The sequence below is a fragment of the Peromyscus maniculatus genome, chromosome 1 (genome assembly GCF_049852395.1).
Source record: "Peromyscus maniculatus bairdii isolate BWxNUB_F1_BW_parent chromosome 1, HU_Pman_BW_mat_3.1, whole genome shotgun sequence".
Classification (NCBI taxonomy): Eukaryota; Metazoa; Chordata; class Mammalia; order Rodentia; family Cricetidae; genus Peromyscus; species Peromyscus maniculatus.
In genome coordinates, this window is record NC_134852.1 from 62400732 (window position 1) to 62424746 (window position 24015).

Sequence of the window (24015 nt, forward strand, 5' to 3'; positions counted from 1 at the left end):
GAGTCATTTTGATTTGCATCTCCCTGATAATTAAGGATGCTGAGCAATTCCTTAAATGTCTTCCAGCCATTTGACATTCTTCCTTTGAGAATTCTCTGTTTAGTCCTATAGCCTATTTTCTAATTGCATTGTTTGTTATTTTGATGTCTTGTTTCTTGATTTCTTTATATATTTTGGAGATCAGCCCTCTGTCAGATGTGGGGTTGGTGAAAATCTTTTCCCATTCTGTATGCTGTCATTTTGTCTTATTTACTGTGTCCTTTGCTTTACAGAACCTTCTCAGTTTCAGGAGGTCCCATTTATTAATTGTTGTTCTCAGTGTCTGTGCTATTGGTGTTATATTTAGGAAGTGGTCTCCTGTGCCAATGCATTCAAGACTATTTCCTACTATCTCTTCTATCAGGTTCAGTGTAACTGGTTTTATATTGAGGTCTTTGATCCACTTGGACTTGAATTTTGTGCTTGGTGAAGATATGGATTTATTTGCAATCTTCTACATTTTGACATCCAGTTATGCCAGCACCATTTGTTGAAGATGCTTTCTTTTTTTCATGGTACAGTTTTGTCTTCTTTATTAAAAATCAGGCATTCATAGGTGTGTGGGTTAATGTCAGGGTCTTCAATTCGATTCCATTTGTCCACATGTCGGTTTTTATGCCAATACCAAGCTGTTTTTATTACTATAGCTCTATAATAGAGCTTGAGGTCAGGGATTGTGATGCTTCTAGAAGTTGCTTTATTGTACAGGATTGTTTTAGCTATCCTGAGTTTTTTGTTTTTCCATATGAAATTGAATATTGTTCTTTCCAGGTCTGTGAAGAATTGTGTTGGGATTTTGATGGGGATTGCATTGAATCTGTAGATTGTTTTTGGTAAGATTGCCATTTTTACTATGTTAGTCCTGCCTATCCATGAGCATGGGAGATCTTTCCATTTTCTGATATCTTCTTCAATTTCTTTCTTCAGAGACTTAAAATTCTTGTCATATAGGTCTTTCACTTGCTTAGTTAGAGTTACTCCAAGGTACTTTATATTATTTGTGGCTATTGTAAAGGGTGATGTTTCTTTAATTTCTTTCTCAGCCCTTTTATTATTTGTATTTATTATTTGTATCAGAGGGCTATTGATTTTTTTGAGTTAATCTTGTATCCTTCCACATTACTGAAGGTATTTTTCAGCTGTAGGAATTCCTTGGTCAAAATTTTGGGGTCACTTATGTACACTATCATATCACCTACAAATAGTGAATGTTTGACTTCTTCCTTTCCAATTGGTATCTCCTTTTGTTGTCTTATTGCTCTAACTAGAACTTTGAATACTATATTAAATAAATATGGGTAGAGCGGACAGCCTTGTCTTGTTCCTGATTTTAGTGGAATCACTTTGAATTTCTCTCCATTTAATTTGATGTTGGCTGTTGGCTTGTTGTAAATTGCCTTTATTATGTTTAGGTATGTTCCCTCTATTCCTGATCTCTCCAAGACCTTTATCATGAAGAGGTGTTGGATTTTGTCAAATGCCTTTTCAGCATCTAGTGAGATGATCATGTGGTTTTTTTCTTTCAGTTTGTTTATATGGTGTATTACATTGACAGACTTTTGTAAGTTGAACAATCCTTGCATCTCTGGGATGAAGTCTACTTGATCATGGTGGATAATGTTTTTCATGTGTTCTTGGAGTCTGTTTGCCAATATTTTACTGAGTATTTTTGCATCAATGTCCATGAGGGAGATTGTTCTGTAATTCTCTTTCTTTGTTGTATCTATGTTTGGCTTGGGAATCAGAGTAACTGTAGCCTTATAAAAGGAGTTTGGTAATATTCCTTCTGTTTCTATTTTATGGAACAATTTGAAGAGTATTGATATTAACTCTTCTTTGAAGATTTGATAGAATTCTGCATTGAAACCATCTGGTCCTGGGCTTTTTTTGGTTGGGAGACTTTTAATGACTGTTTCTATTTCCTTAGGGTTATTGGTCTATTTAAATGGTTTATCTGGTCTTGATTTAACTCTGGTATGTGGTACCTATCCAGAAAACTGTCCATTTCTTTTACATTTTCCAGTTTTGTGGAGTACAGGTTTTTGAAGTATGACCTGATGATTCTCTGGATTTTCCTGTTGTCTGTTGTTTTCTCTCCCTTTTTATTTCTGATTTTGTTAATCGGATGCTCTCTCTGCCTTTTGGTTAGTCTGGATAAGGGCTTGTCTGGGTAAGGTTCTGGTGATGCCATATTGTTCCTTATGTGTTGTATGCATTTTTGCACTGGTGTCTACCCATCTCTTCCTCCAATAGATACAAAAGGTGCCTGTGTCTGAGCGAACTGCTATTGGTCCAATCTGTGCTTGCTGTGTTTGTATATCAGGGGGCCCCTGTGGGTCCAATCATTGCTCTTGGTCTAATTGGAGCTGTCAGATTTTGCATCTCTGGGAGCTGCTCTTGGTCCAATCCAAGATAGCTGATTCTGTGGCTCACGGAGCTGCTCTTGGTATTATCAGGGCTGTTGGTCCAGTCAGAGCTGATAGATTCTGTGTCTCAGGAAGCATCTTTTGGTTCAATGAGAGCTGGCAGCTTGGTTTCCGTGTCCCAGGAAGTTACTGGGGTCACAGGAGGATAGGTACTGGGGTAGGGCATAGGACTTGTAAGCTGTAGGGTCCGATGGGGGGTTTTGGTGGGGGAAGGGATTCTTGCAGGATTTTTCCCTGCTGGCCAGCAACTAACTGAGTCAGAGTTGAGTGGGGGTTCCCGGGGACTGGCTGTGTCCTAGGACCTGGGTCCTAGAGGCAGGACTCTCTGGGTGGGAGAAGAGTCACTCACCTCTTGGTCCAATGAGAGTTGGCAGTTGGGTTTCTGTGTCTCAAGAAGTAACTGGGGTCCCAGGTGGATGGGAATTGGGGTGGGGCAAGGAACTTATAAATTGCAGGGTCCGATGGGGGGTTTTGGTGTGTGTGGGAGCCTTCCCACAGGAGTTTTCCCTGCTGGCTGGCAACTGGGTCAGAGTTGGGTGGGGGTTCCTGGGGACTGGATGTGTCCCAGGACCTGGGTCCTAGAGCGTAAATATGTACTTTTTATATGTACTCTTTTTAGCCCTTCCATTGTGTGACAGACCCATCACAATGTTTTGTTCTTTTCCATAGGTCCTTCAGCAGCCATCCACTAGCCTCTCCTGAGCCCCCCATCCTCTGCAACCTCTGGAAACCTTTTTTCTTTTGTCTATAGTAAGACTGGCTTTTTTAGAATTCCAGGTATGAGAGAATTATCAAGCTGGTGTTTCTGTGTCTTCTTTATCTCACTTAACAACATGACTTCGGCTTAGATTCACTTTGTTGTTAGTGCCGAATTTTATCCATTGTATGCAAGAATGTGATTGTAAGTGCAACACATCATCTTATCTACTCATCTGTCATCAGACACCTAGATTGTTCTCACTTGGCACTTTTTGTTTGTGCTGCAATGGCCAAGGGACAGATGGATTTCCAATGTACTAGTTTATTTCCTTTGGCTCTATACGCTATCTTGGGATTTCTCAAGAGCTTGTGCTGTGTTTTCCATAATGGGTTTTCTAAAGTGCTTTCCCACCACAGCCTGTGTTTCCTTTCTTCCTGTTTCACCAACTCTTGCTATCGTTTGTCTTTTTGACACTAGCCATTTTAAGTGCAGCTTGGTGGTATCTCATTGAGGTGTAGACTTGCCCATTTTAAATCGGATTTTGGTTGTTTTTATTATTGAGTTGATGGACTACCTTGTACAATCTAGATATTACCCACTTGTTAGATGCAGTATTTGCAAACAGCTTTCCCATCCCATGTGCTGCCTCGGCATTCTTTGTTTCCTTTGTCTTGCAGAAGCTTTCTAGCTTGATGTGGTCCATTTGCTTTTGGGCTCTTTGCAACAAACTCATGCTGACTTCATTGTTCTCTTTATGCTTCTTTCTGGTACTTTTGTATTCTCTCACACATAACATTTAGAAAGTATTTTCTCATATTGTATTTTAAGTAAAATTTTTCTGCCTTCACTTTCCTCCCCCACTCTCCTTCAAATTCATGGCTATTTTTAGTCAATTATTATTGTATACACACACACACACACACACACACACACACACACACACACACACACAGACACACATATACACAAATATACATATATAAATATATTCCTAAATATAACCTGTTGAGTTCAGATAATGTTATTTTAATATGTTTTCAGGACTGATCTATTGGCACTGGAGAAACAGTTGGTATGCTCCTTCCTGAGTAGGACTATCTCCTGCTCCAAATTTTACTAATGAGTTCTTTGGATTTTCATCGATTAGAGTTGTTTTTTCTGTGTCAGAAGATTGTGGATATTTTTTTAAAAATGTAAATACCAAATTAAGTGTACCCTTGAAACATTCTTTTTTAGAATGTACTAACTCAAAATTAGATAAAAATACAGACAGCTTCATTATTTCAAAAATCTAAACCAGGGAACATTTATAAAGATGGCCAATAAGAGAATAATTCAAGGCCAGTGAGCATGTCTATTGGATAAAAGAGTTTGAGGTCAAGTCCAATTCCTTGTACCCACAGTTGAATGAGAGAATGGACTCCCACCTCTATGTTTATCTGTGTCATGTGCACCCCAACTGAAAAAATAAAGTTTCAAACTAAATCCATGCAGTGAAGTGTGACCATTTAGATGAAGGGAGTAACCTAACATATTAAAATGTGCGCGCTGTATGTGTTTCATTGAAGGAAGCTTCAAGTAGCCACATCATGTGCAACACTTTACCATCTTACAGAGTAAAGAAGACCGTGTGAATGCATTAAAACACACCAAAACATCTGTGTCAGACTGTCAGAGCCAGTTGCCATTGGCCAGTGGAATTGTATGTTCAGATAGTTAAAAGGATGAGGACTAGAAGTTTCTTTTGATAAGTTATTGTAGGTCACATGCACTTACTTAAAAAGAATAAATGCAATGAAACCAGAAAGTTATGTTAACATTCTTCTGTGAGGAGCAGGGGGAGGAGATGACTCATAGCAAGATAAAGAGCAGGTGGCTCCCATTTCTCTTGTGCAGGTCCTGCAGACAGAGACTAGTGATGACTGACGCATAAAGATCAGGGCATGTGCCTTTGCTTCCAAGTCCTCTTTGCTCTTGTTCCCATGAACAGTCTGACGAAGCTCCAGACTTCTGAGAAGCTTCAATCCTTGAATTTTCTGTGTGGATGTGTGTTCTGGCAGTTCCCCCACAGCTGAGTAGCCCTGCCATGCTGTATTTGTCAGATCCCAGGAACTGGCCGCTCTTGCTTTATAGAGTTCTGTTGTTGTGATGGGACCCCTCTGAGCTCAGGCACTGTGTCATGTGATGCAATTTCTCATGAAGACTGTAGGCTGAAGGGAAAGGTACACAGTGCAAGTGAAGATATTGGCAAACAACTAAGAGCAGGATAGTATCTTCAGGGATGAGGGAAGATGGGTAATGGGACAAGACATAAAAGTACAGCAGCAGGAAGTTCAGGGGCCAGTAATAGTATATTTCCTATGTTGTTTGCTAAGCCTCAAAGTAGGTTATTGCACTTTCTAACTTTGGTTTTTAAGAAATTAAACAGAGGGTGCAGATGTAGCTCAGTTGGTAGAGTGCTTGCTTGCCTAGCATGTACAAGGCTCTGGATTTGATCCCTAGCATTGTAGAAACAAGCTGCAGGCCTGTTCTCCCAGCATCCCGGCATGTAGGAGGTAGAAACAGGAGTTCAAGGTCATCCTCAGTAACATAGTGAGTTTGAGGCTATCCTGGGCTACACGAGATCCTGTTTTGGTAGCAATTGCCTGCATTGTTTATGGTCTCCTGGCAAGCAGGTAGGGGTGATAGCCCTCCCAGCAAGACCTTATTGCTGAAAGTGCCATAGATCTGGTTTCAGGACAGAGAAATCACGCAGGAACTGGGCTGGAGGCTTCCCTCCTGCTGGGTAGATTTCGCAGTGCTGGAATGTGCTATGCAGACTGCTGAGATGAATTGTTTTTCATAGTCTTACTCCTCTGGGGCCACTGAGTGACAGCTACTCATAAGTCTCACCAGGTGAGGCAACTGGGGTAACAGTGGCAAGTCTTTCACAATGTATCAACTTTGTGATTGGATTTGATGCTCACTCCACAGGAGAGCAGTCACATGTGCACTGTAAAACTGGCCCAAAGCCTGTGGCTAGGGAGGCCCTAGACCATAATGAGGAAGCTATCACTGTTGTTTTGCTAAATGGACGTCATGTGTTTGTCACATTGCCTTCTAGATAACAAGGCGCAGAAAACTGTGCTGCTGCCATCTTTGATCAAAGAAGCTTCTTTTGTAGTGGTCCGTGGTAATTGTGGAGACTCATAACTGGTCAAGTATAGAGAAAGAGTGTTGGGTTCCTAGTGACAAACAGCATGTCTGTACCACATCCTCTTAGACTCTGGGAACATCACAGAAAGTCTGCTTAGAAGGTCTGTTATTGCTACAGCCAAGAAAAAAACCAGGAAAATTTGCAACAAAAACTGCTAGTGTTGCACCCGTTTCACAAAACCCCCAGAGACCACCAAGGAGCTGGTTTCCGATGCAAGCACATAAGGGTCCTTTTATTCAGGTTCAACCTGGGCCACCTCACAGCAGATGGTCACTTTGCTCTTCGTTTGCTGTGTCCTAGTTTTCACCCATTGCTTCAGTGCTCTTTTTCTTTTGTGAGAAATGACAAATGACAAGATGAAACACACATCACCAGCAAGAAAAGTTAGCTCTGAGAAATGGTAGTTACCAGAGATAACAAAAATAAGTAACAGCATCACTGCACAAATGTGCAGGGGATGTCAAAGTCCCTGACATTTTACCTTATTTCTCTTATTTTCATAGACCATAGCCAACAAATTTACACCACTTCTGTTAAGAACTTTTTAAAGAAACTGAGATGCATGATATATAGATGAACTAGAAGAACATATTTTATTTTCACCAAAAATAGCTGCTGATGCTATTCTCTTCCTGAGTCCATGCTTCTAGAAGATTCAGAGATGCCTGGACGGCTTTTACAAGGACTCCATCCTATTTCTTGCACAGACAGCCAACATGACACATAGTTAATGCAGTGACTAGCTCCTGACTGTTTCTTCAAGCCTGGGCCTGAAAGTTGTGTGCTGCTAGAGCAGGATCCTATTTACTTTCCTGTTACTGTGACAAATACCATGACCAAGGCAACTTATAGAAGAAATAATTTATTTTGGCTTATGGTTTCAGAGAGTTAGAGTCTGTGATGGTAGGGCAGAGGCAGCAGGAGCAGGAAGCTGAGAGCTCATGTCTAGAACCACAAACACAGAGCAAAGCAAGGAAACTAGAAGTAGGTGGAGGTTTTACTCTAAAAAGCCCACTCTAGTAATGCATTTCCTCCATCAAGGCTCTACTTCTAAACCTGCTGTAAGAGGACCACCAGCTGGGGAGCCAAGTACTTAAATGCCCAAGACTATGGGAGACATTTCTCACTGAAACCACCACAACCAGCAATGACCTTCCTGGAGAGTGGTGCAGGGACACTGTCCTCTCTCTTTCCTTTACTCACTTTGATGTTGTGTCTTCTTTGTTCTGTACCTGAGGGCAACTCTGCTGCTGAACACAGACTTGTGAGAGTGGTGTTCTCCCATACAGGAAAGAGAGGAGGTAACATGGAACAAGCATTTCTTCCTTCACTGGGAGGTGGAGAAGAAGGGAGCCATTTCTTAATACACAACTGCACACAGAGGACCTCTGGGGGTTGTCTCAGGGAAACTGAGACATGCCAATCTACCTTTGGCGGCTTTGCCATAGTGTATTATATTTTGTTCTGCAAGAGTGATATTTTGATGACCAAAGCAATTTTAGAATCTCTTGGGATCCACGGGAATATCTGAGTTCTGTCTGCAGAGGCATGTAGAGAGAGAACATGCTTTGGGGACAAGCATAGGTAAAAGAAATTGTATTACATCTGGGGAAGTACACAGTAGTAAGAGCTGTAGGACTCTGATAAACAGAGAGTGTACACTTACACGGCTGTGTTTTGAGAAATTTTGATTTTCATGTGAGAAGTTAGATATAGGGATATTATTTCAGTTAACAAAAAATCTCATTATTACAAAAATATTTTATAAGAAAGATAGTGTGCTCTTCTGATATCCATTTGGTATAAGTTACAGGTGCAGATTGTGGGTGCTTGCTAGTATGGCATTGTAATATAGTGGGGAAAAACTTGCACCTAGAGCTCCATGATTTCAAATCCAGTCTTAAAAGCTTTATCTCTTGCTGCCTGCCCATCCGCTGTTGTCCTTTCCCTTACAGTTGAGAATATCAGAAAGTTGTCTGTTGTCTTTCCACTTTGTGATCTTTTGATGCGTTTAGAAGTGATTCCTCACACTGGAATCAAAGCTACTCTCTGGGGAAACCATTAGGGAGACCTCAAAATTGAGAGAAGTCTGACAAAATCAATAGAGAACAAAGTTTAGCCTCTTCAAGCCACATGTTTGTTTCTCATTTCTTAGCTTTACATCACAACTTATATTCTGTCCTTAGCCTATAAGTTGAGTGAGCTTAGCAGCTGGGTACACAGGTCACATTCAACTGGGAGCTCCATCAAGACCCAAAGTGATCTTTTATTATTATAATTTTACAATTATCATGACCTTCTAAAGTATTTTAAACTCAATTATATTTCAATAATAACAAAAGGAACTGACTGAGAATGAGTTAGAGCTGAGCATATCTCACCCAGTAAGAGGGATAGCATAGGAAATATTTTCCCTTTCATTGATGTAATATGAGGGTAACTATAAATGAAAAATGCATTTCTCATTATGAGTCTCATGGTCAAAACCCACAGTTAAGCTAGCAGGAGATCTGTGGTGCAAGCCCCCACCCCAAAATGACCATGACATTGACTAATCAAAAGAGGGCAAATTGAGTTGAAGAGGAGTGAGTAGTCATACTAGAAGAATAGAGGACAGAGAAAGAATATTGCTGTGGAGCCTTTCAAGGAGGTTGGAAAGAGAGAGACAGACAGAGACAGCGAGAGACAGAGACAGATACACAGAGACACAGAGACAGAGCAATAGAAAGACAGTGTGTGTGTGTGTGTGTGAGAGAGAGAGAGAGAGAGAGAGAGAAAGAGAGAGAGAGAGAGAGAGAGAGAGAGAGAGAGAGAGAGAGAGAGAGAGAGAGAGAGAGAGTTGATGTTTCTCCAGATCTGTTAATAGATTGTTGGTGATTTCCAACATAAGACACATATCCCCCTACATCCTTTCTAATTCTGAGCATTTCATAAAATTCTTCCAATAAGAAGTCTCCCTTTGTGAGTAACTTTCAGCTAAGAAGATGTGCCTCAGATAACAGGCTTGAGCATTCCCATCATTAAGAGAATACTTTGCATTACAGTTGGAAGCCTGAGCAATCAGGGTTCACTATGCCTCCCATTTGTGTTTTAATTTTTTTATAGAACCTTGCTACCAATAAAGCATATTTAGAGGTGACAACAAACTTTGTGTCCTCCAGGGGAGGAGAGAGGCTATTTCAGGATGTTTTTCTCAGAGCTCTTCAGAGGCTCTGCTCCCAAGACAGGGCTTAGCTTCCTCCCCAGCCATTCTCACAGGATGTGTTGGGTTGACTGAGGTTAATGCATAAATAAAGTTTATAAGGCACAAGTTCAGAACCATTTCCACAGAGAAAATGACACAGTAAGACAAAACTGCTTTAACAAAAATAAATGTGTGTTTTTCTACATAACAGTCTAATAACTGTGGTGTGTAAGAACAGCAAGAGACTCTTTGATGGCAGAGGTCAGGTTCAGCAGTACTTCCTTGACTGATTCAAGATAGCTATTCTATGTTGTATGGTAAAAGAAAGTTAATGTGATCATAGGCTAATTACCATTTACAAAGTAATTTTACAACTTGGAAAGAATCTCAGTCCCCAATTAAACAGACAAAATTGTATATATGATGAACACAGACATACATAAAACTTCAAGTACAGTCATAGGGGCAAATAAATAATTGTCATCTTATTATGTTTTATAATGAATGCATAGCTATTTTGCAATGAGAGACAGAATAATATCCATAAGAGTCTAATAAAAATCTCCTTAACATTAACAAACATCATTATTCTAATGAGTTAATTATGGTGTTAGCTACCACTGAAAGAGCCTTTGGGAGATTTGCACATATCAAACACTCACTGGAATATTTAATGTAGTACTTGAAAATGGAAGATCAATTATATGTACATATAAAATAGAGTATATACCAAAGTCCAATTATAAAAGATAATTTTCACTAGTCACCTAGAACATCTGGCAGTAACTAGAAACAGATGCTTGTTAGCATAAGAAATATAGTCCCAATATATTGGAAAGTCAATTACTTTGAAAAATATCACAGGACATTAATGACTCCAGTCTGTCTAATGACTCTTTATTGCACTAAAGATTTGTCTTAAATTGTTCCTATTAATATGTAAGCTCTTATATTTAAACCATAGAACTAGTGAATATAATTTTAAAAACTGCTAAATTTAACATGTAATCTACACAACAAAAGTTTTAAGTGTCCAGCTCAATGAATTTTAATGACTGTACTCTTACAGCCATTGTCTTAATTCTGGTGTAACACATTTCTATCACTTCAAATCACCCCTTCACAGGCAAGCCCCTTCTTACTCGTCAAACGCCAGAAACCATCAGTCTTTAACTACTATATTTTAAAAAGCCCCTAACTCAACATTATAAAACAGTTTGGTATCTAATTTCCCTCACTTAACAAAATGCTTTTGAGACTGATACAATATCTCTTATACCCATAGACCCTTTTTGTTGCTTTATTGACTGCATATGGAAACATTTCCCCATTCATCCATGGGTTCTGGAGAGAATAAATCTGGTTGTAATATTTGGGACCAGGGCACTAGACATGCTTTAGTTTTGCAAATGTCAAGGCATCCCATGAAGGCATTGCATATATGCTTACCTCTAGACTATCTATTGTGCTGTGTAGAGAATATGTTTGTATATGGATACACTTGCAACAGAAACGTACAAATGAAGTAGAAGTCTTCAATTTTGTTCTTTAAAAAACTTTGTAGGTTGGGCTGAAGAGATGGACCAGGAGTTAAGAACACTTTCTGCTCTTTCAGAGGACAGGCTTTTGATTCTTAGTGCCTATCCTAGGCAGCACACAACCATCTGTAACTCTAGCTCTAGACTCTAGAGGATCCAATACCCACTTTAATCTCTCCTGGCACCTGCATAGATGTGTGTGCACATGCACATATCCTTAAATAAAAATAAGTCTAAAGTGTTGATTCTTTGTTTGAAACAGGGTCTTACTGTGTAACCCTGCCTAGCCTGTAATTCACTATGTAGCTCAGGTTAGCCTTGGCTCATAGAGATCCATGTACCTCTACCTCTGGAGTGCTGTGAGTAAATGTGTGCATTACTATACCTGACCAAGACAGAACTTAAAAAAATTGCTTAGGTGCTCTAGAAATTTGCATTTCTAAAGAAGTTTGTTAGGGTTGAAACAAAGACTTTACTGAATTCAGAAATAAACTTTGGAAACACTAACCTCTTAGCTATATTGAATTTTCTACATGAAATAATTTCTTACTCCATTTATATACTTCCACGTATAGGTGTATTTTTTCAAGGGACAGATTTATTTATACCTTAAGTTTTAGTGTTTTATATTTCTATGCTATTATGAATTATATGCTTTATTTTATTTATTTATTTATTTATTTATTTATTTATTTATTTATTTATTTATTTGGTTTTTTGAGACAGGGTTTCTCTGTGTAGCTTTGCGCCTTTCCTGGAACTCACTTGGTAGCCCAGGCTGGCCTCGAACTCACAGAGATCTGCCTGCCTCTGCCTCCCAAGTGCTGGGATTAAAGGCATGCACTACCACCGCCTGGCTTTATATTTTTTAATATACATTTTTTTACATCCATCTTCAAATTTAATGATGTTTTGTCATTTTTTTGGATTTTTTAAAAATTTTATTTTATTTTACAATATAATTTAGTTCTACATATCAGCCATGGATTCCCTTGTTCTCCCCCTCCCACCTCCTTCCCCTTCCCCCAGCCTACCCCCCATTCCCATCTCCTCCAGGGCAAAGACTCCTACAAGGATTGAGATCAACCTGGTAGACTCAGTCCAGGCAGGTCCAGTCCCCTCCTCCCAGGCTGAGCCAAGCATCCCTGCATAAGCCCCAGGTTTCAAACAGCCAACTCATGCACTGAGCACAGGACCTGGTACCACTGCCTGGATGCCTCCCAAACAGATCAAGCCAATCAACTGTCTCACCTATTCAGAGGGCCTGATCCAGTTGGGGGCCCCTCAGCCATTGGTTCATAGTTCATGTGTTTCCATTCGTTTGGCTATTTGTCCCTGTGCTTTATCCAACCTTGGTCTAAACAATTCTCGCTCATATAAACCCTCCTCTTTCTCGCCAATTAGACTCCTGGAGCTCCACCCGGGGCCTAGCTGTGGATCTCTGCATCCAGTTCCTTCAGTCATTGGATGGGGTTTGTAGCACAACAATTAGGGTGTTTGGCCATCCTATCACCAGAGTAGGTCAGTTTGGGCTGTCTCTCGACCATTGCCAGCAGTCTATTGTGGGGGCATCTTTGTGGATTTCTGTGGGCCTCTCTAGCACTTTGCTTCTTCCTATTCTCATGTGGTCTTCATTTACCATGGTCTCCTATTCCTTGTTCTCCCTCTCTATTCTTGATCCAGCTGGGATCTCCCCCTCCCCCAAGCTCTCTTTCCCTCGACCCTCGCCCTTCATTACCCCCACTCACGTCCAGGCTCTTCATATAGATCTCATCCATTTCTCTGTCATTGGGCGATCCCCTTTCTTGGGGTCCCGTTTTCCAAGTAGCCTCCCTGTGATGTGAGTAGCAGTGCAGTTATCCTTGTTCCACATCTAGTATCCTCCTATGAGTGAGTATATACCATGTTTGTCTTTCTGAGTCTGGAATACCTCACTCAGGATGATTTTTTTCTAGATCCATCCATTTGCCTGCAAACCTCATGATGTCATTGTTTTTCTGTGCTGAGTAGTATTCCATTCCATCCACATTTTATTTATCTATTCTTCAGTTGAAGGGCATCTAGGTTGTTTCCAGGTTCTGGCTATTACAAACAATGCTGATATGGACATAGCTGAGCAAGTACCCTTGTGGTATGATTGAGCATTCCTTGGGTATATGCCCAAGAGTGGTATAGCTGGATCTTGGGGGAGATTGATTCCCAAATTTCTAAGAAAGCGCCATATTGATTTCCAAAGTGGTTTTACAAGCTTGCATTCCCACCAGCAGTGGAGGAGAGTTCCCCTAGCTCCACATCCTCTCCAGCATAAGGTGTCTTTAGTGTTTTTAATCTTAGCCATTCTGACAGATGTAAGGTGGTATCTCAGAGTTGCTTTGATTTGCATTTCCCTGATAATTAGGGATGTTGAGCAATTCCTTAAATGTCTTTCAGCCATTTGAGTTTCCTCTGTTGAGAATTCTGTTTAGTTCTGTAGCCCATTTCTTAATTGGACTGTTGGGCATTTTGATGTCTAATTTCTTGAGTTCCTTATATATTCTGGATATCAGTCCTCTGTCAGATGTGGGGTTAGTGAAGACCTTTTCCCATTCTGTAGGCTGTCGCTTTGCCTTGTTGACCATATTCTTTGCTCTACAAAAGCTTCTCAGTTTTAAGAGGTCCCATTGATTTATTGTTTCTCTCAGTGTCTGAGCTACTGGTGTTATATTTAGGAAGTGATCCCCTATGCCAATGCATTCAAGACTACTTCCTACTTTTTCTTCTAGCAGGTTCAGAGTAGCTGGATTTATGTTGAGGTCTTTGATCCACTTGGACTTAAGTTTTGTGCATGGTGATAGATATGGATCTATTTGCAGCCTTCTACATGTTGATATCCAGTTATACCAACACCATTTGTTGAAGATGCTTTCTTTTTTCCATTGTACACTTTTGGCTTCTTTGTCAAAAATTATATGTTCATAGGTGTGTGGATTAATGTCAGGGTCTTCAATTCGATTCCATTGGTCCATATGTCGGTTTTTATGCCAGTACCAAGCTGTTTTTATTACTGTAGCTCTATAGAAGCGCTTGAACTCAGGGATTGTATGCCTTCAGAGGTTGTTTTATTGTACAAGATTCTTTTGGCTATCCTGGGTTTTTTGTTTTTCCATATGAAGTTGAGTATTATTCTTTTTAGGTCTGTGAAGAATTGTGTTGGAATTTTGATGGGGATTGCATTGAATCTGTAGATTGCTTTTGGTAAAATTGCCATTTTTACTGTGTTGGTCCTGACTATCCATGAGCATGGGAGATCTTCCCATTTTCTGACATCTTCTTCAATTTCTTTTTTCAGGGACTTAAAGTTCTTGTCATATAGGTCCTTCGCTTGCTTGGTTACTGTTACCCCAAGGTATTTTTTTTAATCATTTGTGGCTATTGTAAGGGTGATGTATCTCTATTTTCTTCTCAGCCTGTTTGTCAATTGAATATAGGAGGGATACTGATTTTTTTTTAGTTGATCTTGTATCCTGCTATGTTGCTGAAGGTGTTTATAAGCTGTATCAGTTCCTTGGTTGAATCTTTGGGGTCACTCAAGTATACTATCATGTCATCTGCAAATAGGGAAAGCTTGACTTCTTCCTTTCCAATTTGTATTTGAATCTCTTTATGTTGTCTTATTGCTCTGGCTAGAACTTCAAGTACTATATTGAATAAGTATGGGGAGAGCAGACAGTCTTGCCTTGTTCCTGATTTTAGTGGAATTGCTTTGAGTTTCTCTCCATTTTCTTTGATGTTGGCTGTTGGCTTGCTATAAATTGTCTTTGTTATGTTTAGGTATGTTCCTTGTATTCCTGATTGCTCCAAGACCTTTATCTAATATACATTTTTTTGCTAGTACATAGTTATACAATAAAATTAAACTTGTTTTTTAAGAAATTGATAAACTAACATATTAGCTCTACCACCTTTTATTATAATTTTTTGATGTTTTTACCAACATGACCCCAAATGTAATCTGTATAAACTAATATAAAATTATTTAGATACTTTAAATTGAAGAACACATATATGAAAACATTCCCCTGATTATACTAAAAAGAGATTATATTCTCTTAAGATCAATCTTGTAAGAAAAGCTTCAGAATGATAGTTAGGGAACTGAATTTATTTTTGTACGATGTGAGATTTATGATCAAGGGATATTATAATAAATGTAGTAGGGGTAGAAATCCCAACCCTAAGTACTATTAGAAAGCTTTATTGCCCAATACCTATTTTTTCTTTGGATGAACATCTGAACATCCTTATTCATGAAGTCCTTTGTGCATACATACATGTGTACACATGTGCCTTTTAACTTTTTTATTGTAGTAAATACACATACCATTTGGTTATTTTTAAGTGATGTAGTGATTTGAATGATAAATGTTGCCATGACCTCACATATTTGAATACTTGATTCCCAACTGTTTATGCTGTTTGGAAAGGTTATGGAACCTTCAGCAGGCATGACCTTGTTGAAGAAGTATTTCGGCGGGGTTGGGGGGCTTGAGAATTTATAGCCTTCTCTCATTTCTAGTTTACTCCGTTTGTGGGTGGGTGTGATTGCTCAACTTCCTGCATGCCATGGAACGGACCAGTTGCTATATGTGCTCTTTTCTGTTGACCTTTATGTGGCACCTGGCCAAGTCCAAATTATATAATAGCCTGCTTTAGGTTAGATCTTGATAATTCCATACCTTCATTCACAGCCTCACTTTATTAGTAATGATCTTCTCATAAAGAGAATTTAGTTGGTTGGGCTATATTGTTATCTGATGGTTACAATGTTAATTAATCCTGTGTAGCATGATGAAGTTTGACTGTCATTCTGTTGAGCCACCTGAGTCAGGACATGCTGTTTTTCACAGTATATAAGAGGCTAGAGTATTTTGGTGATTTGTTTTTGTGAATTGTTCACATCATTTCTATTTTCTTTTGTCTTTCCCTTTTTTCTTATAAAGGAAAACATTTAATTGGTGTGGCTTGCTTACATTTCAGAGGTTCAGTCATCATGGTGGGACATGGTGGTGTGCAACTAGACATGGTGCTGGAGAAGTAGCTGAGAGTCTGACAACTTCCATGCAACAGCATGAAATGCGCTGGTGGGTTGGCCGAAGAGTCACAGGCCATGGTTACCAGAGTTAGAATGGGCTTTATTAGAAAGAAGAGAGAATAGGAGGGAGAAGCCAGGCCTGACGGAGGGAACAGAGCAGGGACACAGAGAGGAAACATGGGAAGGGGAGGCAGAGAGAGAGAGAGAGAGAGAGCGAGTGTGGGGTCCATGTGTGGCTTTTTAAGGTGGGGATGCAGTCGCCCGCTGATGATGTAAGGCAACAGACAAGACCCCTAATCTGCACACGACAGAATCCTAACAGCAAGTGGTCTCCTTTTGTTTCTTCTCTGTCAAGGAGTTGAGGAAATTAGTCGTGTACCCACCGGGAAACATCAGCTGTGTCAGCTGGGAATGTATCATTCATTCAGCTTCCTCAGTCAGCTACCCAAGGTGACAGGGAACATGGGGAGAGGAACGATTTTCTTCAATATTAAATATGGTTCATACCTTTCATTTGGCCTTCTGACCCACCAGCATGGTATACTTTACAGTTGGACTATAGTTCTGCAGAAAGAATATGTTGTTTTAGTTGTCTACATTGTAATGATACTATTGTGATGAAGGAGGGGGAGGACGAGGAAGGAGAGCTACAAGAAAAACCAGAAAGAGATAGTGTGTAAGAGAGGGAAGTGAAATAATTAGGAAAGAGCCAATTTTATTTTCCCACAAGTCCTATTAAAAAGATGTAAAATATGAGATTTTTGAGCCTCAGTTACATCAGCTGAAAGTGGAGGTCATAATACCTACCTGGAGAGTGGAGGTCATAATTCCTACCTGGAGAGTAGAGGTCATACTGTCTACCTGGAGAGTGGAGATCATACTGTCTACCTGGAGAGTGGAGATCATACTGTCTACCTGGAGAGTGGAGGTCATACTGTACCTGGAGAGTAGAGGTCACAATGTCTACCTGGAGAGTGGAGGTCATACTGTCTACCTGGAGAGTGGAGGCCATAATTCCTACCTGGAGAGTAGAGGTCATACTGTCTACCTGGAGAGTGGAGGTCACAATGTCTACCTGGAGAGTGGAGGTCATAATTTCTACCTAGAGAGTGCAGGTCATAATGCCTACCTGGAGAATAGTTGTATAGAATAGTTGTAATGGTGGAAGAAAGGTAGAGAGTTTACCCTAAATGAGATTTTTAGTTTCATTCATTCATTCATTCATTCATTCATTCATTCATTCAGGCTACTTAGTATTTCATGGCCCATTTAGATTTTGATGTTAGACAAGCCATTGTCTGCATATTATATTTGTTCTTCCTTCCTTTGTTCCTTCTTCCCTCCCTCCTTCCCTCCCTCCCTCCCTTCCTTTTTTTATGAATAAGAACCAATTAAAAGAAACAACGTTCTCAGCACTGGGCAGTAAATTCATTTACATAAACAAGTTAGGGTAGATTTTCTGCTACTTAGGCAGCTCCTACTTCCAAGATACCAAACTCCAGGGTAAGAAAAGGCTGCAAGCATTAACTTATGCCTCTTTTGACACCACTTTCACTAGTGACAAAAGGTGAATGGGCAGCACAAAGGCTAATAATCACTATTTCTTTAAGTTATTTTTGTATAAAAGACATTCAAACCTATTTTAGTCTTTCCCTAAAAGTGACTATCTTATCTATTAACTCTTTAATGAAGAATTATTTGCAGTAGAACTATACCAATAATTACATTTTTATTTTTTAGTAGCTTTGTACAAGTATATAGTGAATTTTATCCATTCTCAGTCCCATTTTTCTCCTTCACTCCTCCCTTTACCACTGAAAATTTTCTTCTTCCTACCCAGTCCCTCTATTGCTTTCATGTCTTTATATGTGTGTGTGATCCCATGAGCTTAATTAGGGTATTAACATGAGAATGGGTAGGAAGTTATTTACTGCAGCATGGCCATGTTGTCAGGGGCTGCACTACTAAGGAGCTACAACCCTTCTACTAGCCACAACAAACTGTCCATAGTCTCTCAAGGAAGGGTGCATGAAGGAAGGGAGGGAAGGAAAGAAAGAAGGGAGGAAGGAAAGTGGAGCCTCATGCACCCTTCCTCCTTCCAAAATGAAATGTTGACAGGCTCAATCTTTTGCATGTATACACAGGTACGGTAGGTTCATAAGTATAACTGCCACATCATGTCTGGAAAATGTTGTTTTGTAGCACACATCCTTATCTTCTAGCTTTGTTGTTCATTCACCGCTGAGCCTTAGAATGTGTGTGTGTGTGTGTGTGTGTGTGTGTGTGTGTGTGTGTGTGAGAGAGAGAGAGAGAGAGAGAGAGAGAGAGAGAGAGAGAGAGAGAGAGAGAGAACCAATCTAGGGCCGAGGGCTCCACCTTTCTCTGTTCTTAGCCTTTTGATAGGTTAGGACTCTTTGTGTTGACTGCTACCTTCCATAATACAAAGTTTCTCAGGTGAAGTCTAAGAGTAGCTCTGTTATATAAACTTGAGCTACAGTTAGAAGACTGTTCACATGTCCATTTAGAAAATAATAGTAACGAGTTCCCCTCTAGACTCTGTTATCTTCCCAGGCACCAGATCTTGACCAAGTTTATATCGGACATGAGTTCCTTCCTGTTTAGGTAATCCCAAACCCAAAGAGAAAGCACATGTTACCTCCATAATATTCGTGCTACTGTTGGACACTAATGTGCACATATCCTCAGGTCTGTCCACAACGTGCAAGACTACATTTAGAGCCTATTAGTTCTCAGATTTTGTAAATAAAAACCCTTCCGAGGCCAGGAAAGAACAGGGATAAAAGGCAGGTGTGTGTTAAAATAGAAGGACACACTGAATACCAGAAGGGGAAGATCAATGAGTTCAATGTAAGTTGGGGTGCCAAGAAAATGCCTAAAAAAGAAACCAGGTGTGAATTTGCAGCTTTCATTTTGATGAAGCCTTCTTAATATTGATATCTGAATTGTCATGGTTCTTAGCTTTAACTTGACTTACTATACAGGTATTTTCAATTGGAATTTCATAACCACCGGGGAGTGCTTATTCTGTTGGAGTATATATCACCACCTATACAACTGGAGCACAATGGGCATTGGGCAGGGAGTGTCAGAAATTCTAGGAAGTCTTCAATGTGCAAAGCAGACCCTGACTAAAAGAATATTCTTATGTGCCACAGACCTCTAATATTTAGTGAAGATAATTGTAGCTATCCTTTGATTGGTATGACAAACATGCATGTAAATAACTCCATTCTTCCTGAAGGGAGACACTTTTAGATACTATCTGCCTTGAAGTAAGAGACAATGGCCTGTGCACTGACAGTTCTCCTGGCTTGTCCTGTAAACAACACTTTTGTTGAACAAGCCTAGCTCCAAAGGTAGACATGCTTGTTTAGGAGTAAATGCAAATTTCTTAAACTGACATTTCTTTCCCCCTTAAAGCCACCATGGGCGCAGACAGCTCTCCATGCAGGATTATGTGTTCCCTGTAACTCCCAGTGTCCCCTTTGCTTCTCTTTGTGTCCCAGTTTATGGTTACTCACAATATATCCCAGTGTTGACAGCCAGTGTAAATGAAGTTAAGGATGACTTTATAATAGCAAATACCTCAGGGTGCTTCTAGGTTTCTATAAACGTAGGTACAGAAATGTACATATACTGGCTGTGATAGCTTCTCACAGGTAGGAGAGCAATGAACTCTGTAATGATTAACAATGTATTTTCTAAAAGCTAATTAATATTTTATACAAGTTAAAAGTCACCTTTATTGATATTTTGTAGTATTTGGAGGCTAAATTGTATCTCATCTGAATTTCAGTATTTGGAATATCTAAAGCACATGGCTGTTTAAGCTTTTGATACAGGATCTTACTGTGTTTAGTCTGGGCCCAAACACATGATCTTCCCATCTCAGCCCACTAAATGCTACAGGTGTGTGTGTCACCACACTTGCGTGAAATAAGTATGTTTGTGCTTCATTTGCTTTTTTTCAATGTTTATCATCTGTTTATGTGTCTCCATGTGTCTGTGTGTAGATGTGAGCACATATGTGCATGCCTGCAGAGGAGCTGAACTCGATTCTCTGGAAGAGAGCAGCACGTGCTCTTGGCACCTCTCTTGGCACACTCTCCAGAATGTGCTGCTTCTTCAGAAAACCTCCTCTTCAGTGAATAGAAAGTTACCAGCCCATCAATAGTATACTTCACAAATGATGTCAATCACTGCACTGCATCTACTGTTCTCCATTTTGGTATACATTTAATCTTACTGTTAATCATCATTTTAATCTGGACTGACACTATCAATTATCTGAAATCCAGATTTATATCCTAAAAGCTAAATTTTGGGGCAACATAAAAACTAAGAAGGTTGTGTCCTACAGGAACCCCATTGTATTCTCCACACCTGCTTTGCTGAGGTATGTTTTTCAGACAGAGGCAAACATCTCATGCCAAAGGTAGTGCAACCAAATCACTGTTAATTATAAAATAAGTGAAGTTTCCATTAATGAGTCTGATATTAATTTGATGAAAACCCTTAGGTGTACTCATTTTTCTCCTCATATTAGAAGCTCATGGCTGTGCTGTTAGACTTAGTTACTTCATCTTTGCTCTGAGAGAATAATCAAATATTGATTTTCATATCTCCTACTCCAAGTTTATATTTGAACTATTGTTGGGTCTATTATTACTGTGCTTACCCACAGAACCTCCCTAGTAAGGCCTTACTCAAGGTCAGAGAATCTGAGTTTGCTTTATCCAGCAGGGATGCATAATAGGATAATTTGGCCAGGGGTGTGGGTACCATGTGTTTTGAAGGGTCTATACTTGACTGTACTTTAATCTTGAAAGGGGGATGTCTTTTGCCTCTCCCTTTGGTAGTGTATACAAAGCCCACTAGAATAATACTCTGGGTGGCTGGGTATTGACCCAGGGCCCTTCCAAAACTATCATGTGACTCTGTCTTTCTTGTTGTCTTAGTCTGTATTTCTATCTAATACTTTCTCATTCCTCTTTCCTCACCCCAAGAACCCTTTGACAGGCTGGACTCTGATGCTTAAGCATCTGCTGTGGGATAATGCTTTTGTATACTGGTTTAATAAAATGCTGATTGGTCAGTAGCCAGGCAGGAAGTATAGGTAGGATAAGCAGACAAGGAGAATTCTGGGAAGAGAAAGGCTGAGTCAGGAGCTGCCAGCCTGTTGTCCAGGGAGCATGATGTAATGGCACACAGGTAAAGCCATGGAACATGTGGCAACATATAGATTAATAGAAATGGGCTGAGCTTACATGTAAGAGCTAGTCAGTAGGAAGCCTGAGCTAATGGCCAAGCAGTTTTAATTAATATAAGCCTCCGTGTGTTTTTACTTGCGTCTGAGCAGCTGTGGACTGGGAGAGACACAGGAAAACTTCCAGCTACAAGCATCAATTTCTTTTGGAATATGACAAGATACAACTTACCCAAGTTTTAAACATCTAACTCCACTCCACCTGAGATGCTTTGGAAATGAGGAGCATCTCCATGGCAGGGAGTGAGGTGGGTAAGGCCTAAAGAAGTCTCCAGTAGAATCAGTGTGCTCTGGCAATGGAGATCCAGCTGTGGAATTCTTTGTAACCAGTCTGTGTGATAGAAATAAACTTAAAATTAATCATATCAAGCTTAATTAATGAGGGTTTGAGCCATGCTGTAAAGACTTCATGCTGGTAACTGAAATGATCTGGGTGCTACTGATGCACCCAAACATGTGATGACAGAAAAGACCCACAATGTTAATTTCCATCTGTTTTTCTTTCCTGAGAAATTGGTGAAATCCACTTAGATAGCTCAACGTTTCACATCCGTGGCCTCAAGTGGAACTGTGTTCTACTCCCTGTTAAATAATTAAAAATGGGGATTCTCATACTAGGTTATTGAATAAACTGCTGTAGAGATTTCAGTTTTCTAGAGTTTTCTCATTCTTTTCTGCACATGCTTTGCTGGTTTGAACTTGCACTTTCTTAAGACTCCCTTAAATAACATCATTTAACAATTTTATCAGTAAAGAAGTTTAAGTTTCAAGCAGTGCCTGGATACTTACTAATCTCTAGAGAGTGACTTCATTTCTGCCCTGAATCTACATTTACCTCAGTAACATTGGCCTTGAACTCACCCAGGTCCCTGTAACTTCTGCCTTGAAACTGCCTACATCATTGTAGATTCTGCTCCGAGACTGCCCGTGTTACTACAACATTGGCCCTATATTTGCCTGTGTTCCTGTAACTACGGAGCTAAGCTTGTGATTAGCTCCTGGAATTTTGGTACTCTTGTGTTTTTAAGCCAGCAAGATGGATATGCATGCTTTATTTCAGAACCACAGCTACATGTAAACAATTTTGAAATCTCAGTGTTAGACAATTGAAAACTTCTGTAACTTTCATCAAAGTGAAACTTGGGCTAGACTGAATATATCCACCCTCTCTGTTGCCACACAGATTGTGAATAGTCTTAGCAGCCATTGTAACTCCAGGAGAGATTCTAGAACTCTGCCTACCATCATCCATCCCCAAGACCTATAGTGCTGAAAGTCATAAAAACTATAAACCAGGATTTCATGCCAAAGATTAGACATCTACAAAAGCAAGAAACTTTATTTTTCATATTGGATTATGTTACTTGTTTAAAGTTATTAACTGTTATAAATAACTTGTAATTTTGCTGATTAACTGTTTTAATAACAATTTTAAATGGATTATAATTACTTTCAAAAGAATGACCACATTTTACAGGATATATTGATAATGGCCTTAACAATTTATTGTGAGGATCAGATGACTTTGAGTCTCCTTGGTGTAGGATTCATTTATAAACATGCCTTTTCCTTATGACTTCTTATTCAATGTATTTCAAGCAGTTGATTTTGCCAAACAGAAAGGATTAAGAACTTATTGGTGATATTTGGAGGATACATTCTGAGAAACAATTTAATATTGTTTTAAAATCTAACAATATTAGAGATTTCTAGAAATGCTATTTAAAATTTGGATGAATTGTATTTTGGTATTAAATATTATGTAATACCATGGAGAAAATGAACTTTGAGAATATAAAAAAGAGTTTAAGACCAAACACTTTTCTCACAGCCATACACATTTTATAAAAGTGGTGGAACCTACCACACATGGGTCCCTTCATAAAGGTTTGGGGACCCATCACATATTGGTCTCTTCATAATGTTGGGGAGACCCATCACACAAGAATCCCTTTATAATACTGAGGGACCCATCAAATATGGATCTCTTTACTCACTCTGGATGGATGAAGACAGGGTAGGTTGTTGTTGAGAGGCGTCTTCTCCTCAGGCTTGGAGGGGTTCTGCTGACCTCCAAGATGAAGAGTGACAGTGTGATATCCTCTGGCTAAGTTCCATCAGAAGATCCTCCTCGAGAGCTTTAGTGTAAATCATAGAGCATAGACATACAAGTTAGTCTTGATAAAGTCAATTTAGCCCCATTCCAGTACTGGGAAAGGAAAGAAGGAGAGAGGGGATTCCTCAGGAGGCTTCTGGTGAGGGACATGGCTGTGTTGGTTGGTGTGACACTGAAATGCTAAGAGTGGGTAGAGGGCCATGGAATTCTGTCCTGAACACTGCTAGGATCCTGAAATGCAGACTCTGTGTGAGAAAATGTACAAAACAAATATACCTGCCTACTCAATGACAGACACCTCTCTATGCCTGCTGTTGGTAACCAGAGACAATCAGGAAAAGAATCTATCTGTGAGACGCAGTTAGATCCTAACACTTCAACTAACTGGAAAAGAGATTTCACTTCCAGCTACATTTCCCTGTCATCAAGATGAGCACAGTGTTCCTCAACTCTCAAAT

General features: G+C 39.7%; 1 protein-coding gene and 1 non-coding gene across 4 annotated transcripts in view; one reads left to right on the plus strand and one right to left on the minus strand.

Annotated features, from left to right (window-relative positions):
• The window catches only part of LOC143267045 (STAM-binding protein-like), an 87909-nt gene that overhangs the window by 25914 nt on the left and 37980 nt on the right, over positions 1-24015 (plus strand). The window lies entirely within an intron of this gene.
• Positions 17612-17743, minus strand: LOC143271223 (small nucleolar RNA SNORA13). Its single transcript, XR_013048447.1, has one exon. It is a non-coding gene; the product is annotated as a small nucleolar RNA SNORA13 (small nucleolar RNA).